The 17,806-nt window shown below is 41.4% G+C and overlaps 3 long non-coding RNA genes across 5 annotated transcripts; 2 read left to right on the forward strand and 1 right to left on the reverse strand.

Annotated features, from left to right (window-relative positions):
* Positions 1-211: 211 nt before the first annotated feature.
* On the reverse strand, positions 212-1,657 carry LOC120039232. 2 transcript variants are annotated; one of them, XR_005475342.1, is made up of 3 exons: positions 1,488-1,657; positions 374-430; positions 212-271 (listed from the first exon to the last, which is right to left on the reverse strand). It is a non-coding gene; the product is annotated as an uncharacterized LOC120039232 (long non-coding RNA). The 2 variants fall into 2 exon arrangements; XR_005475343.1 differs by lacking the exon at positions 1,488-1,657 and adding an exon at positions 533-567.
* Positions 592-15,371, forward strand: LOC120039231. 2 transcript variants are annotated; one of them, XR_005475340.1, is made up of 5 exons: positions 592-818; positions 8,759-8,875; positions 14,998-15,047; positions 15,169-15,238; positions 15,329-15,371. It is a non-coding gene; the product is annotated as an uncharacterized LOC120039231 (long non-coding RNA). The 2 variants fall into 2 exon arrangements; XR_005475341.1 differs by having other exon boundaries at positions 14,998-15,042.
* An 11-nt stretch (positions 15,372-15,382) lies between these two features.
* Positions 15,383-15,792, forward strand: LOC120039233. The gene is made up of 3 exons (XR_005475344.1): positions 15,383-15,420; positions 15,514-15,612; positions 15,735-15,792. It is a non-coding gene; the product is annotated as an uncharacterized LOC120039233 (long non-coding RNA).
* The last annotated feature ends 2,014 nt before the right edge of the window (positions 15,793-17,806 follow it).

The following is a 17,806-nucleotide window of genomic DNA, read 5'->3' on the forward strand; positions in this document are numbered from 1 at the left end:
CAGGCCCATGGCTTGGAGGCTTTGAGTTGGTCCCATCATTGTAATGTATTGTAGGGTATTTGCTGCCCCATAGACCTGCTGGTAGTGGGAAAGCTGTTAGCAGGAGACCACCAGGGACATCTATGATCGGCTGACACAGTCTTGGTTAAACCACATGAATTCTAAAGCAATATTCACCTGCTTTCATAGAGTAAGGATTCACTCCTTTGGGGCCAGTGTTCCCCTGATATCCATATGTCCCCATCGGTGGAGGTGGTGGTACACACTTGTTCTGTAAAACACATCAACACATTTTCCAAATTGTTAGTAATATTATCAGTTGAAATACAATGGTTGTTCACTGTTTTTAATTTCATTGAATTTAAGTGTGTACCTCAGCCTTGGGCTCAGTTTTGTTAACCCATCTGTGCAGAGTTGGATCCCAGACAATCTGAGGAAGAAGATGTTAGCAATGTGAAGCAAGCCACAATAAAAAAAATTATCCACTCAATTGTCTCTACATAGAATATAGTGTTAAGAACCAGTTCCTTACAGATCTGTCTTTGTCCTCAGGTAGATGAACCTCCTTCTTATTAAATCTTCCACTCCCAAAAACCCAGCTGAGCCAGCCTCCACTGTTATTGTGAACAGCAGGGGTCTCGGGCTCAGCCACCGGCCGGCTGCCAGTCTGGCACTGAGAAGTGGCCTCGGAGTGTTCCGGCTTGGTGATGGACATCATAGCAGGATGCTCAACATATCTAAGTCGGACATCTGTAATAAGTGGGAGAAGTCAGGCCACTCTGCTCATGTCACCATACAGAACAATTACTGGCTGACAGGTAGAAACGTCTGGCTCTGATACTCTGTTACAACCCAATCTTAACCTACACGCAGGGAGGTTACTCCAGGACTCTGCGATCGCATTGTTTTGGTTGCAAAATCAACAATTCCCTGCATATTATGCGAGGGCTTACAAATTTGACCAATCGCCAAACTATTTCTGCATAAAATAGTCACATCATCACAATATTATCGCATAGAACTGACCCATTACCACAGTACAAAAAGAGGGCTCGCAATTTCAACCAATCACCGCACATTTACTGCATAATATGGTTCAATCAAGCCACACATCAACACAGTTTTTTCCCTTGTCAGCGCATTTTTGCAACTAATTGGACAAAACAATTGCATATTGCTATGCAAAATGTCATAATTTTGCTGCAAAATATTTATCCGCAAATATCAAAAAAATCCATGCGAAATCCTGGAGAGATTCACTGGAGTATGAAAATGTATACACTCACTACTGTAAGTCGCTCTGGATAAGAGCGTCTGCTAAATGACTAAAATGTCAAAGTAAAATGGAGCTAAACCTGTTTTATGTAGAAAATGCATGAAATTATTACAGATATACACTCACATGAGCCATACATTTAACCTATCACAACTTATTATCAAGCTATCACAATGGTAATTTCTTTACTAATTAGGTAAGTTTAAGTGACCTCTTCTCTTGGAATAGAAATCCACAGGTGGAGTACACGCTCCACCATCCCATTTCCACAGTGGTGCCACCATGGGGATGATGGGAGGTGGTTGTGGATGATTGTGTCCATTCTTCACAGGGACACTGGTTGTGAGGAAGATCTCCTCCCTCTCTGCAGGGACACTAGCCTTTGGGACGATCCACTCCCTGTGCGCAGGGACGCTGGCCTTCTGGAGGATCTCCTCCCTCTGTGCAGGGATGAGGCCTGATGCTCGGAGGATCTCCTCCCTCTGCGCAGTGATGCTAGCTGCTGAGAGAATCCCCTCCCTCTGTACAGGGACACTGGCTGTTTGGAGGATCCTCTCCCTCTGTGCAGGGATGAGGCCTGATGCTCGGAGGATCTCCTCCCTCTGCACAGTGATGCTAGCTGCTGGGAGAACCCCCTCCCTCTGTGCAGGTACACTGGCTGTTTGGAAGATCCCCTCCATCTCAGCAGAGACACTTGCCTTTGGGACAATCCCCTCTCTGTGCGCAGGGACACTGGCCATTGGGACGATTCCCTTCCTCTGCGCAGTGACACTGGCCATCAGGAGGATCAACTCCTTTTGTGCAGGGATGAGGCCTGATGCTCTGAGGATCTTCTTCTTCTGCGCAGTGATAGAAGATGCTGGAAGAATCCCTTCCCTCTGTGACGGGATGAGGCCTGATGCTCGGAACATCTCCTCCCTCTGCGCAATGATGCTAGGTGCTGAGAGAACCCCCTCCCTCTGTGTCGGGATGAGGCCTGATGCTCGGAGGATCTCCTCCCTCTGTGCAATGATTATAGCTGCTGGGAGAACCCCCTCCCTCTGTGCAGGGACACTGGCTGTTTGGAGGATCCCCTCCCTCTGTGCAGGGACACTGGTTGTTTGGAGGATACCCTCCCTCTGTGCAGGGAAACTGGTTGTTTGGAGGATACCCTCCCTATGTGACGGGATGAGGCCTGATGCTCGGAGGATCTCCTCCCTCTGCGCAGTGATGCTAGCTGCTGAGAGAATCCCCTCCCTCTGTACAGGGACACTGGTTGTTTGGAGGATACCCTCCCTCTGTGCAGGGACACTGGTTGTTTGGAGGATACCCTCCGTCTGTGCAGGGACACTGACTGTTTGGAGGATACCCTCCCTCTGTGACGGGATGAGGCCTGATGCTCGGAGGATCTCCTCCCTCTGTGCAGTGATGCTAGCTGCTGAGAGAATCCCCTCCCTCTGTGCAGGGACACTGGCTGTTTGGAGGATCCCCTCCCTCTGTACAGGGACACTGGCTGTTGGGAGGATACCCTCCCTCTGTACAGGGACACTGACTGTTTGGAGGATCCCCTCCCTCTGTGCAGGGACACTGGCTGTTTGGAGGATACCCTCCGTCTGTGCAGGGACACTGACTGTTTGGAGGATACCCTCCCTCTGTGACGGGATGAGGCCTGATGCTCGGGGGATCTCCTCCCTCTGCACAGCAACTTCGGCTGCTGTGATGATCTGCAGGTATAATATAGAGAATATAGTCATTCCCTAAAAAATCAACCACTTGGAATCTATAACATCATTGACACATACACTGAGTGTATTAAACATTAAGAACACCTTCTCTTTCCGTGACATAGACTAATCAGGTGAAAGCTATAATCCCTTATTGATGTTAATTGTTAAATCTTCTTCTCAGTGTAGATGAAGGGGAGGAGGCAGGTTAAAGATTGATTTTTAGACAATTGAGACATGGGTTGTGTATGTGTGTCATTCAGAGGGTGAATGGGCAAGACCAAAGATTTAAGTCCCTTTGAACAGAGTATGGTAGTAGGTGCCAGGCGCACCGGTTTGTGTCAAGAACTGCCATGCTGTTGGGTTTTTCCCGCTCAACAGTTTTCCCTGAGTATCAACAATGGTCCACCACCAAGGGGGAGGGCAACTCAATAGGAAGGTGTTCTTAATGTTTTGTTCACTCAGTGTAGATCAATCCCTAGCATATACTTTCATTTGTATGTGTACGATACTGTAAATACACAAATTATATTAATGTTGTCTACAATATATTATAATACCGTAAGCCTCCCTGCTGCAGGGGCATTTCCTCCTACAATTTTGAGCTGATTTTCTTCACTTTAGCAATATTTTGTATCTTTGTTAATTTTCACATTTATTGTGTTTGGAATGGCACTGTTACTACAGGAGATGATGCTATCATAAAGTATTTGATGTAAGTATGTAGGATAATTACCCATAATGCTCACTGACTGGACATTCAAAATTACCATGGCAATTATTGACGCATTAACATGCCATCGGAAACTTGGAACCTCAGAGTTAAAATGAATGTAAGTTATCAGTGTAGATCTTCCTACTGGTTGATTCTGATACTTCACAAGTGGGAAATTTGAAATCATCATTCCATAATGAGTTTGTGAGTCAGAAATGTCAGAATTTCCTAGTTCCGACTTGAAGGGCCTTCTATAATGTAGGGCCGGTCAGTAACCAAATCATTTTACTGTGCCCAATCGCACACAGACTTTTATGGTCACACAAGTTGCCACCGGTGGATTCAAAATGAGTAGCCTAACAATTATTTACATGGCCCCAGGTACATTTGAAACCAAATTATTTTTCTGTGAGAAATCAATAATAGTTGCACACATAGGGTAACAGTGAGCAATTGACAGTGAGCAATGAGCAAGATAAGCATAGACGGGAAGTTGACAATAGCTTATTATTAGTGTAAATAAATTGTATTTCTATGGTTGCAGTCCTCAAAGATTGAATTGCATTGAATTGAATTAATCAGATCCAATGATTTACTGCCCGTAGGGTGGGGTACCGCTAGTCATCATTATTATAATCACCATCTCAATCATTATCACCATACCATCATAGACTTATTCTTCTGTATCTGAGACTCATCTGACACTACCTTAGACAAGGCAGTCTGCAACTCAATACACTGCCCCTGCATGGTGTTCAGCGTCCCCTGCATGTGGTTAATCGAATGCTTAACATCGTTCAGCAGGATCTGAATCTCAAGCCTGCAAGAAATCAGGTGGTTCAACATACTGAGATGACGAGAGGCTTCAGACCATGCCCATTGGACCATCTTTAGGATTCTTTCTCACTTAACACCAATCTTATTAGGAATGTAACTTTGTGCAGAAGATGTTACTATAGTGTTATTTAGAAGAAAAAAAGTGTACTTTGTCAGGCGCCAAAAGGATGACGGGATGTCTCCCTGCTCCAGAGAGCTCTGCTGGCAGGTCTTGCTCACTGTTGGAGGAACGGGAGCCAAATTAGAGGAAACATATCTATGGTTGTTCAGCAATGAAACATTCATGGCATAATGGGGATTGTCCTTCCCTGTGAAAAGAATAACAGCTGGGGTTTACTTTCTCACTTTTAGATAATGTAATACAATCTTTAAACCCATCAGAAGTGTAGTGCTTACCTCCATTAAAATATTGGTCCATGTTATTTATGGCTGCATTGTCCCAATGTTGACCACTAGTTCCAACTTGTGATGAGAGGGTCTTGATGAAACGATGAAGTCAACATTTTGTTAGACATTTCAGAGATAGCATTAACAATTGTACATGAGACAGTGCTTCCAGATATTGAGGTATCTTCCTTCTGAGATATGTAAAAAAAAAAATATGGTGTGTGTACTCACATGAAAGGTATCCATGATTCTAGATTAAGCCAATCATGTACGTGATTACCATCCTATGGGTCAGCAATGGAATGATTGTTACACAGCTTTCAGGCAACTTTATGTCTTGGGCCTGGATGAATCATTGAAATGCAAGTAATGTTGTGAATTTGTGATTCATAATTGCCATTATAATTTTGAATATTCCATCAAAGTTATTTGTTTTGACAGTCAAAACAACTCAATTTTACGATTAATCACTTGAATTGAGTAACTTGAGTTGACGGAAGTAGCAACTTTATATTCTGACCTAAACACTGACTTGTGCATTGCCTAATGCATAATCTATGTATGTTATTGGCCATTGGACTGCTCAGTCAAAACAACAAACTTTTACGATGAATCACTTGACTGGAGTAATTTAAGTTCGGAACTAAAACATTAAAAGTAGGCTATATCTTGACGCATATCCTTACCTTGGACAAGCGTATCCAAAAGGCTTATCCAGTTGTGCGTGAAGATACCTTTAGGTAGATAAAAGCGCGGTACGGGTTGAGACACGCTCGGTATTGTGAATCTGTAACACTGCTATAAAAGCACGTTTTCATTTATAATTTACACTGTAGAATGACCTGCAAGCCAATCAGAATCTAGTTTTAAACAATACCGTGGTTTCCATGGAACGTCACAAACATATTAGGCCACTTGCGTCACAGATTACAGTCACTGAACATGGGTTTAATAGCTATATTGGCTATATGTACAGTATATGCACATCGTATTGAATTGAGATTACATTTACTGCACCACTGTAATTATGTAGCCTAATCCTATGAGGATCATATGTAAAATGTCAGAATCATGGCACATGAAAACATAATTAAATTGACTGCAGATTATAAAATTCACTGTGACACAATATCAATGTAATTCCAATTAAATTACGTTGAACCAACGTGGAATAAACATTGAATTGATGTATGTACCCAGTGGGAAGTGATCAATTCGAAATGATTGAATACATACAGTACTACAAAGAAAGATATACAAAAATTGCTTCGAAAAGATCGAAAAACTCTAATTTCCCTGGGCCAACCAAACGTAAAATGTATGTACGGATTACTGTACATCGTTTTGGATGAAAGCGTCTGCTTTCAAATCTCTGACTCACACATATGTACAATCTCGCAATGTTTATTTCTGGCGCTTTCACGTTTGCGGGATTTTGTGAAGTAAATGATGAGCAGGAGAGCTCCATGAAATTAGTGATATGGTAAAGATTGCGACATGAGAGGGTGTAACATTTCTAGCTGAGGAACAATTTTGGGGTTTTCTCACAAAGTTTATAGTTTTAGACTGCAGTTGTAATTTGTTTGTTTTTTTCACAAAAAATGATATCTAACCATACAATGAATAATTTTGTAATTAATCAAACATTTGACATATATTTTTGACTATTTCCAACGAACAAGCTAGCTATCGAAAAGTGTCAGCGTGTGTAGTTAAATTAGCCTGCTAACGTCTTCATAGCTAGTAGCATGTAATCAGGACATGACCAAACTGTTGCTGAGATAATGGATGTTGAATTATCAGGAATTGTGCCTGTGTTATGAATATGTTTGGAAGTTACTGGGAGCTAAGGAAATTTGATTAAGGCTTTTGGCTATTTCAATGGGAAAAGAAATTGCTCGTGCCAAGAGAGAGAAAGAATATGACATCATAAAGGGAATAATGGATTAAACTAAAAAAAGGGAACTAACTAATCAGGAATTACTGGAGCTATCATCATTGCAAATGCAGTTAGATTGTTTCTACGAGGAAAAGGCCCGGGGAGCGTTTGTAAGAGCAAGACGATTAAAGATATTTCTTTAATTTAGAACAAAGGGCAGGCGAAAAGACTTCCTTCCATATGTCAATTAATGATTAATAATACTCCCAAGAAAAATCCAAAAGAAATCTCTCAGCATGTTTCCCAGTTTTATCAGAATCTGTATACATCAGCCCAGCCAACTTCCAATATGGATCTTTTCTTAGACAATGTAGCAAAGAAGTAGCTAAGAAGATAATGATTTCAGGGATTTTTGTGATGAGTTATCTGAAATTGAGATAAGACTGTATTAAAAGCCTTAAGGACAATAGGTTCCCTGGGAATGATGGTTTAATAAGCGAGATTTATAAATCATTCAATGATAAATTGATTCCTTTCATTCTTGCTATGCTTCCTTAAAGCAAGGTGTAATTACTATGATTCAATGGACATGGGTGGGGGAATATTTGTGTGACGACCTAAAATGGTGGCAGAAGCTCACCAGCACCCCATCTTGTATGTCCAACCACCCTGAACGTCAGACTCTATTGAAGCACATACAGTGGTGTAAAGTACTTAAGTAAAAATACTTTAAAGTACTACTTAAGTAGTTTTGGGGGGTATCTGTACTTTACTATTTATAGTTTTGACAACTTTTACTTTACTACATTTCTAAGGAAAATAATGTACTTTTTACTCCATGCATTTTCCCTGACACCCAAAAGGAATCGTTACATTTTGAATGGCTAGCAGGCAGGAAAATTGTCGGTTGTATGTACTGCCAAATTCTCTAAAATGAAGTTGGAAGCGACTTATGGTAGAGAAATGAACATTCAATTCTCTGGCAGCAGCTCTGGTGGACATTCCTGCAGTCCGCATACCAATTGCACAATCCCTCAGAACTTCAGACGTCTGTGGCATTGTGTTGTGACAAATATGCACATTTTAGTGGCCTTTTGTCCCCAGCAAAAGGTGCACCTGTGTAATGATCATGCTAGTTAATCAGTTTCTTGATATGGTGCACCTTTCAATGTGGATGGATTATCTTGGCAATGGAGAAATGCTCACATTTATTTATTTTTTTGGCGTACAGAACATTTCCCGGGACCTTTAACTTCAGCTCATGAAACATGGGACCAACCTTTTACATGTTGCGTTTTTTTGTTCAGTATAGTTTATTACAAATATAGCCGTATACAGTCCTCCAGATATCTGTTGACAAGGACATACATCACTGTGTATTTGTTACACTGTACATACAAAAATGGCCAAACCTTTTTTTTCTTGTTGCCATTTTCCATTGTTACTAACTTGTACTGGTTAAAAGTATGATTAAAGAAGAAGAAAAACGTTTATTTTTTGCAAACCATGTTTAGTACTTCTAAAAGAGACAATGACAAATTCATGGTTCAACAAGATATTATAGTCATCAAAAGGGCAGAAATTTAGCATTGATATACTTATGATACAGTACTTTACAGCTTTGATTGGTCACAGAATATATGACATGAAGGGGTGATGTAATTATCTGAATTACTGTAGATTTGAATAGTTTAGTTAATCAAAAGTGAAGTATGGTTATAGTTCCAATGGGTGTTGTTCATATACCACTCTGACTCAAAATCAATATATTAGATACATACTATTTATCAGCATATTGACAGATTATTGCTGATTATTGCTGGTTGCAAGTTATTTTACCCTGTTTGTTTCTTTTGGAACAATGGCAATTAAGTTGATTAAAATTAAGAATAGATAGATGGGCTACCACTGGTGTCACAGGCATCACAGGTCTTGACCACCATGTTGCGATGCTTCTTTAGGATCACGTTGTTGTTGTCAGCGTAGAAGAGTACAGAGATGGGACTGAGCTTGGTGGTTGTGCAGCACGCTTTGGGAACCTCATCCGGCTTCAGAAGGTGAACCTGCCATTGAAAACGGTAAATCAGACTCACACATACATGCACTTTTATATAGTCAATGATAATATCCTGTTATAAAAGAGATGGGTTATTTAAGCAATAAGGCCCAAGGAGGGGTGGTATATTGGCCATATACCACAAACCTCAGAGGTGCCTTATTGCTATTAGAACACCTACTCATTCAAGGGTTTTTCTTTATTTTTACTATTTATTTAACCTTTATTTAACCAGGAAGGGCTCATTGAGATTTAAAATCTCTTTTTCAAGATCGTCCTGGCCAAGATAGGCAGCACCAAGTCATTACAAAAATTACAGACAAACAACATGAAAAACTACAAGTAATCTAGTAGAAACCATTGAATCCACAAGAGTAACAAAAATCAAAAACAGCAAATTAAAAACATTGACAGGTCAGGGAATCAGTCTCAAGATCATTCATCAGTGATTTAAAAATACCAATCGGGACAAGTTCTTCCAGTTTAAAAGTATTTTGTAAGGTGTTCCAAGACGATTCCGCAGAGTACATACAAGACCTTTTACCAAATTCAGTTCGGACATTTGGAACAGTTAGCAGGATAAAGTCCAGCGAACGAAGAGAGTACCCACCACATTTCTGAACAATAAAAATGCCCAAATAAAAAGGTAGTAAACCCAAAATGGCTTTATAAATCAAAGTGTACCAGTGACTGAGCCTACGAGTGACTAGAGAAGGTCAGCCAACCCTGGTATACAAAGTGCAGTGGTGCGTAAGAGTTTTGCAGTTTAAAATAAATCTCAAAGTACCATGGTAAAGGGTGTCAATTGATCTCAAACACTGAGCGGAAGCATTCATATATAAAATATCCCCATAGTCTAGTAAAGGCATAAATGTAGCTGATACTAGCCTCCTTCTGGCTTCAAAAGAAAAACAGGCCTTATTCCTAAAATAAAATCCCAATTTCAGCTTCAATTTTTTTGTAAGTTGTTGAATATGCAATTTAAAAGAGAGGCCGTCATCAATTAAAATTCCAAGATATTTATATGAGGTTACAACCTCAATCTCCTTGCCCTGACAGGTAGTAATAGGTGAAAGGTTCAGAGGTCTATTTCTTGCTTTAGAAAACACCATTAGTTTAGTTTTGTCAGTATTGAGGATAAGCTTTAATTGACACAAGGTATGTTGAACAGTATAAAAAGTAGTTTGCAAGTTCTGGAAAGCTTTTGTAAGAGACGAGGCACAACTGTAAATAACAGTATCATCAGCATAAAAATTAAGTTGCGCATTTTGGACATTTTTGTCTAAATCATTTATATAAATAGTGAATAAGAGAGGACCAAGTACAGAGCCTTGGGGCACACCATTAAAGACAGACAATTTAACAGACATAAGCCCATTAAATTGAGTGCACTGAGTTCTATCAGACAGTTAGCAAACCATGCAACTGCATGCTCTGAAAGACCTACACTCGACAATCTCTGCCTTAGTATAGCATGATAAACTGTATCAAAAGCCTTAGAGAGATCAATAAAAAGTGAGACACAGTGCTGTTTTTTGTCAAGGGCTTCAGTGATATCATTTAAAACCTTCATGGCTGCTGTAATTGTGCTATGCTTCTTCCTGAAGCCCGATTGGTACATTGATAAAATAGAGTTAGTAAATAAAAACTATTTTAGCTGTTCACTCACAAGGGTTTCAAGTAATTTCACCAGGGGTGACAGCTTTGAGATTGGCCTATAATTATTTAAAAGAGTTGGATCTCCCACTTTTAAAAGTGGTAGGACAAATGCTGATTTCCAGATTTTCGGAATATCATTACATTCCAGGGTTAGATTGAACAGATATGTAAGTGGTTCAGCTATGAAATCAGCTGCCAGATTTAAAAAGCAGGGATCCAAATGATCAAGACCTGCAGGCTTTCTCTGATCTAAGGATTTCAGGGCTTTATGTACCACCTGCACTGAGAATGGCAAAAAGCTAAAGGTTTGACCAGCTCTCACTGGTTCATCCACACAGGGTTGTACAGAAACAGAGCACACTGAATCAAACAGCCTACCAGATGATACAAAGTGCTCATTGAAACAATTCAGCATTTCAGTTTTGTCATATACAGCAAGAGAGTCCTTCAAAACACATGACGGTAATTCATTAACATTACTGTTACCAGACATAGACTTAATAGCCTTCCAAAACTTTCTAGGGTCATTCAGGTTATCAGTGGAAACAGACATAAAATATTCAGACTTGACCTTCCTGAGAAGAAAAGAACACTTGTTTCGTAACTGCCTAAAAATAAGCCAATCAGCATCAGAACATGATTTCCTTGCTTTAGCCCAGGCTAGATTACGGTCGTGAATAATACAAGACAGCTCAGAAGAAAAACATGGATTATCCCGCCCTTTAACCCTGAACCTGCGGAATGGGGCATGTGTGTTTACTATTTGGAAAAAAACATCATTAAAGAATATCCAGGCAGTTTCCACATCAGGGATAAGCTCAATCTTGCTCCAGTCAAAATAAAACAAATCATGACAGAAAAAGCCTGCTCATTAAAACACTTCAAATTTCTCTTACGAATAAAACGTGGGTTTGTCTTAGGAACCTTAGTATTTCTAACAGCAACAACAGCATAATGGTCACTTAAATCATTACAAAAAACACCAACCGCAGAATATTTATGTGGAACATTTGTTAATATCAAATCAATCAGGGTAGATTTATCTGGGCATTTAAGATTTGGGCGAGTGGGTGAGTTAATCAACTGGGTAAGATTCATAGAATTACAAAACATTTTTAAATCATCAGACACCGGTTTTAACCAACACCAGTTGAGATCACCAATCAAGATCATTTCACTGTAAAGAAGTTTAGACATAAGGTGCGTCAAAGAAGAAAATGCTATTTTCTACATTGTTGAATAATAGTGTAGACATCAAAACTATGAAATAACACAAATGGAATCATGTAGTAACCAAAAAAGTGTGAAACATATCAAAACATATCATACTGTATATTTGAGATTCTTCAAATAGTATCCCTTTGCCTTGATGACAGCTTTGCACACTCTTGGCATTCTCTCACCCAACTTCACGTGGAATGCTTTTCCAACAGTCTTGAAGGAGTTCACACATATGCTGAGCACTTGTTGGCTGTTTTTCCTTTATTCTGCGGTCCTACTCATCTCAAAACATCTCAATTTGGTTGAGGTCGGGGGATTGTGGAGGCCAGGTCATCTGATGCAGCACTCCGTCACTCTCCTTCTTGGTAAAATAGCCCTTACACAGCCTGGAGGTGTGTTGGGTCATTGTCCTGTTGAAAAACAAATGAATTCTCCTGAGTAGCGCAGTGGTCTAAGGTAAGCTGTGCAGTTAGAGATCCTGGTTAGAGTCCAGGCTCTGTCGCAGCCGGGCCGCGACCGGGAGACCCATGGGGCGGCACACAATTGGCCCAGCGTTGTCCGGGTTAGGGGAGGGTTTGGCCGGCAGGGATGTTCTTGTCCCATCGAGCTCTAGCGACTCCTGTGGCGAGCCGGGCGCAATGCACACTGACAGGGTTGCCAGGTGTATGGTGTTTCCTCCGACCCATTGGTGCGCCTGGCTTCCGGGTTAAGCAGGCATTGTGTCAAGAAGCAGTGCGGCTTGGCTGGGTTGTGTTTTGGAGGACGCACGGCTCTCGACCTTCGCCTCTCCCGAGTCCATACGGGAGTTGCAGCGATGAGACAAGACTGTAACTACCAATTGGATACCACGAAAAAGGTGTAAAAGTAACAAACAATTGTTTTTATTTTTTTATAATAATTTATTAAAACAAATGATAGTCCCACTAAGCCCAAACCAGATGGGATGACGTATAGCTGCAGAATGCTGTTGTAGCCATATTGGTTAAGTGTGAATTCTAAATAAATCACAGACAGTGTCAACAGCAAAGCACCCCCACACCATATACCCTCCTCCTCCATGCTTTATGGTAGGAAATACACATGCAGAGATCATCTGTTCACCCACACCGCATCTCACAAAGACATGGCAGTTGGAACCAAAAATCTCAAATTTGGGCTCCAGACCAAAGGACAAATTGATTGTGTTTCATGCCCCAAGGAAGTCTCTTCTTCTTATTGGTGTCCTTTAATAGTGGTTTCTTTGCAGCAATTCAACTATAAAGGCCTGATTTACACAGTCTCCTCTGAACAGTTGATGTTGAGATGTGTCAGTTACTTGAACTCTGTGAAGCATTTATTTGGGCAGCAATATCTGAGGCTGGTAACTAATGAACTTATCCTCGGCAGCAGAGGTAACTCTGGGTCTTCCATTGCTGTGGTGGTCCTCATGAGAGCTAGTTTCCTCATAGTGCTTGATTGTTTTTGCAACTACACTTGAAATATTCCGTATTGACTGACCTTCATGTCATAAAGTAATGATTTCTCTTTGCTTATTTGAGCTGTTCTTGCCATAATATGGACTTGGTATTTTGCCAAATAGGGCTATCTTCTGTATACCCCCCCACCTTGTCACAACACAATTGATTGTGTCAAATGCATTAAAAAGGAAAGAAATTCCACTTTTAAGAAGGCACACCTGTTAATTGAAATGCATTCCAGGTGACTTTCTCATGAAGCTGGTTGAGAGAATGCCAAGAGTGTGCAAAGCTGTCATCAAGGCAAAGGGTGGCTACTTTGAAGAATCTAAAATATATTTGGTTTTGTTTAACACTTTTTTGGTTACTACATGATTCCATATGTGTTATTTCATTGTTTTGATGTCTTCACTATTTTTCTTCAATGTAGAAAATAGTAAAAATAAAGAAAAACCCTTGAATGAGTAGGTGTTCTACAACTTTTGACCTGGTAGTGTAGAGCCTTCAGTGCTTTTTTTCCCGTGGGCTGTGGCCCCCCCCTTGTCTGAATTTGGTCAATATGTCCTCCAAAAGACTTTATAGCCCACTGTGGCAAAGACTATACTTTCAGGAGTTAAACAACACAATAAAAAATCACCTTGTTTGTCTCATTCTTCCAATCTAGCTAGTGACTTTATAAAACACAATATTTGGTATTTGTATTTTATATTATACCAACGATATAGGAAAGCATCTGGTAGCAAAATAGCCAAAAACATCAAATTAGTAATTCATTCAAGGTTATCAATAGAACATTATGTCAGAAAACAATAGTCTAAACCCAATGTCTCTACCATATATGGTTGAAAAGTTACCGACGATTTACTCTGAGATTTAACCTCACAACACCAAATATGGAACACATACAACCAAGTGCGGTGCAGTCTAAACTAGTAATGGTCACAGCAAATGATCATTATTATTTCATCAACACTGTCAAGTACAAGTATATTAATGTTATAATATTGTTGAGAACAAGCTAATGATTAATTCTATGTAATTTCTAATGACATCAGGCAAAGAAAACGATGTTTGGACATGCATTTCGTAGCTCCCTCTTGAATTGACCCTTTTTCTCTCTACATTGTATAGCAAGTAAGTGACTATATAAAAATAATATGTCATTCATCAGACACTTTTATCCAAAGCGACTTACAATAAAACCTGCTGTCGTTTATGTATGGGTGATGACGGGAATCGAACCCACTATCCTGGCGTTGCAAGCATCATGCTCTATCATGGTCATGGGTGCACCTCAGCCACGCTCAACGTCCTAAACGATATCTTAACCGCCATCGATAAGAAACAATACTGTGCAGCCGTATTCATTGACCTGGCCAAGGCTTTTGACTCTGTCAATCACCACATCCTTACCGACAGACTCAACAGCCTTGGTTTCTCAAATGATTGCCTCGCCTGGTTCATTAACTACTTCTCCGATAGAGTTCAATGTGTAAAATCGGCTTCCTGTAGCCCGGGCCTCTGGCAGTCTCTATGGGGGTGCCATAGGGTTCAATTCTTGGGCCGACTCTTCTCTGTATACATCAATGATGTCGCTCTTGCTGCTGGTGAGTCTCTGATCCACCTCTACGCAGATGACACCATTCTGTATACTTCTGGCCCTTCTTTGGACACTGTGTTAACTACCCTCCAGACGAGCTTCAATGGCATACAACTCTCCTTCCGTGGCCTTCAAATGCTCTTAAATACAAGTAAAACTAAATGTATGCTCATTGGTCACTGATTTTGAATGCTTGTTTTGTTGTCGTAGGGTTGGGAGGAGGACATGCTGCCTGAGGAGAGGGAGGTTCCTCTGGTAAAGTGAGTTCCTCTAAATGTCTGTGTAGTCTGGGCTTGTCAGATGCTGAAGGATAGTGGTCATAATGCTGCTATCCCCCATTGACTCTAATGGTTGACATGCTCCAATCCCTCCCTTTCATAGCCTCTACCTTACCACCAAGAGAGTGGAGGACATCGCCCTGAGGCTCGTCTCCCTGCGCCAGGCCTTCACTGTGAGTGGACACACTTTTCTTTTTCTCTCTGTGACTTCTTGTTCTCTCCTAGAGGAAGATGTCTCACCCTAACTCTTCCCTCTCCCCTAGACCCTGCTTGGTTCCACCCTGAGCAGGAACCATCTGTTTGTGGGTCCTCCTGGAAGGTCCTCCTGGGCGCACTGGTTCAGGCCAACCACATGGTAACTCACTAACGCATTCTCTTTCAAGGGAAAGAGAGCGCCCCTGAGGTGAAATGTGTTCTGTTCACTAAGATGCTCTTTTCTTTGTCATAGGACGAGGCCAAGTTCATCCGTACTTATAACGACTTTGTGGACTACCTGAGTGACCCCTCCAAGCGGAATGATATTGAGAGGGAGCTGGCTGAGGCAAAGGTGAGTTCATTAACTCTTTCAAGTCTCACTGAGTTCTTCCACATGCATGTCTTTTATACATCACAGTAGCTGATCTATATGAAATCATTCCTATTTTCTCCAAACGTGTTTTCTTGTCCTAGATCCATCATGTGAACATGATAGATGTCCTCTTTGAGCTGGTGCTGTTTGGGATGATGACAGCTCAGAAGTCCATGATGGTGGTAAGTAGCATCTCACTGGTACATGTTTTGATATCTCTCTATTAGCAGTTTCACTTAAATTCCTCTTCTCTTCTATTCTCTCCTCTTTTCTCCTCCTTTGTTTCCTTTAGCACGCCGGTGGGTTTGTGGAGCATCTGTACGCTCTCCTGTACTCCTTCCTGCCCACTGCTGCCAACATGGAGCCAGAGGCTGACAGATACCTGCTGCTGCTCAATGTAAGAGTCAAGAGGTTACTTCCTGTTTACTTCCATATTCTTAGTGTACTTCCTTTTTACTTCCTTATTCATGGTTAACCAGGTTCCAATGTCATTTTAGGGGGAGTATTTCTAATTGTCTCTCTCCTCTTGATAAGCTAGTAACTCAGAGCCATTTTCTATGTGTTGTGTGGTGTTCTCTTCAGGGCGGGCTGATGGCTCTGCTAGATGACATGTTTGGCCAGCAGCTGGCCTGGTACTTTAACCCAGAGTCTCTGTTCACGGAGCTCTCCAGCCTCCTGGAGTACCACTTGGAGAACCTCATGGCCAGCATGTAGTCCTACTGCAGGGACCATACTCCTTTCTCCTTCTCTCTCTCTTTTGAAGGATTTGAGGACTTGAAGTGCTTTGTTGAACCCTGATTAGTTAACACCCATTAATTTAATGTATTCTCTTGTTTTCTCTCCCCACAGGATTCTTGTGACACTTTGCCACCCAAGAGGGATCTAGACACCAATGCACTACATTACTTTGCACTGAATTTGAAATGTTTAAATAGTCTGTGATGGAAAGAGCAGGTGTCCTCAATGTTTTGTATTACCAGTGTGTGTAGTAACCTGGTACAGTATAAAGTTTACCACTAGAGGGGGTAATTGCTTCAGTCTTGAATGTTACTTCTCACTATCCCTACTCTACATTAACAGTCGGCAATTGTAGACTCCGGTAACTTGGGTATCTTAGTTTTTTTATATTTGCCATTAATGTCTGAACCATTTACCATCTTTCCCACTGAAACCAGTAATGTTAGCGTTCATGTGAGAGAGGGTGTAGTAGTGCATACTGACCACTAGTTGGATCCACTAATTGTGGATGACATCCTTGTCTATAGTCGAAGCAAAGAGGAGCACGACCGAAACCTCCGCGCGATGCTGCAAAGGTCCCGCGAGAGAGGAGTCCGGCTCAACCCGAGAAGAGCACAGTCGGCGCTACAGAGGTCAGCTACTTCGGACATCTTCTCACAGCGACTGGAATCAAGCCAGATCCACAGAAGATCTCAACCATAAAAGAAATTTAGCCACCAAAGAACCGTGCAGAGCTGGAAACAGTGCTTGGCATGGTCAACTACTTAGCAAAGTTCGCACCCAGCCTCTCCAATGCTAATGCACCCCTGCATCAACTGCTAAAGCAGTCCAGTGAGTTTCTCTGGGACAAGCAACACGACATTGCTTTCCAGAAATGTGAAAGACTTGATCACGAGAGAACCAGGACCAATCCTTGCCTACTACGACCCCGACAAAGAGCTCAGACTCCAAGTAGACGCGTCGAAGTATGGACTAGGTGCAGTGCTACTGCAAGAAGGAAAGCCCATCGGCTACGCTTCCAAATCTCTCACAGACTGTGAAATCAACTACGCTCAAATTGAAAAGGAGCTCTATGCCATTCTGTTCGGATGTAAACGTTTCCATCAGTACGTATATGGACGACAAGTCATTGTGGAATCCGACCACAAGCCCCTTGAGTCAATCATGAGGAAACCACTAGCCGCAGCCCCGCCAAGGCTACAGAGAATGATTCTTCAACTACAAAAATACGACTTCACAATCACTCACCGTCCAGGCAAAGACATCCCTGTCGCAGACACGCTCTCCAGGAAGTTTCTTACCTATAAGGACAGCAGCCTCAGTGAAGGCATGGACATGCAAGTGCACACTGTGTACAGCAACTTACCAGTTAGTGACACAAAACTGAAGGAGATCCAAGCAGAAACAGAAAAGGACTCACAACTCGCACAGCTGA

This window comes from Salvelinus namaycush, unplaced genomic scaffold, assembly GCF_016432855.1.
Source record: "Salvelinus namaycush isolate Seneca unplaced genomic scaffold, SaNama_1.0 Scaffold260, whole genome shotgun sequence".
Classification (NCBI taxonomy): domain Eukaryota; kingdom Metazoa; phylum Chordata; class Actinopteri; order Salmoniformes; family Salmonidae; genus Salvelinus; species Salvelinus namaycush.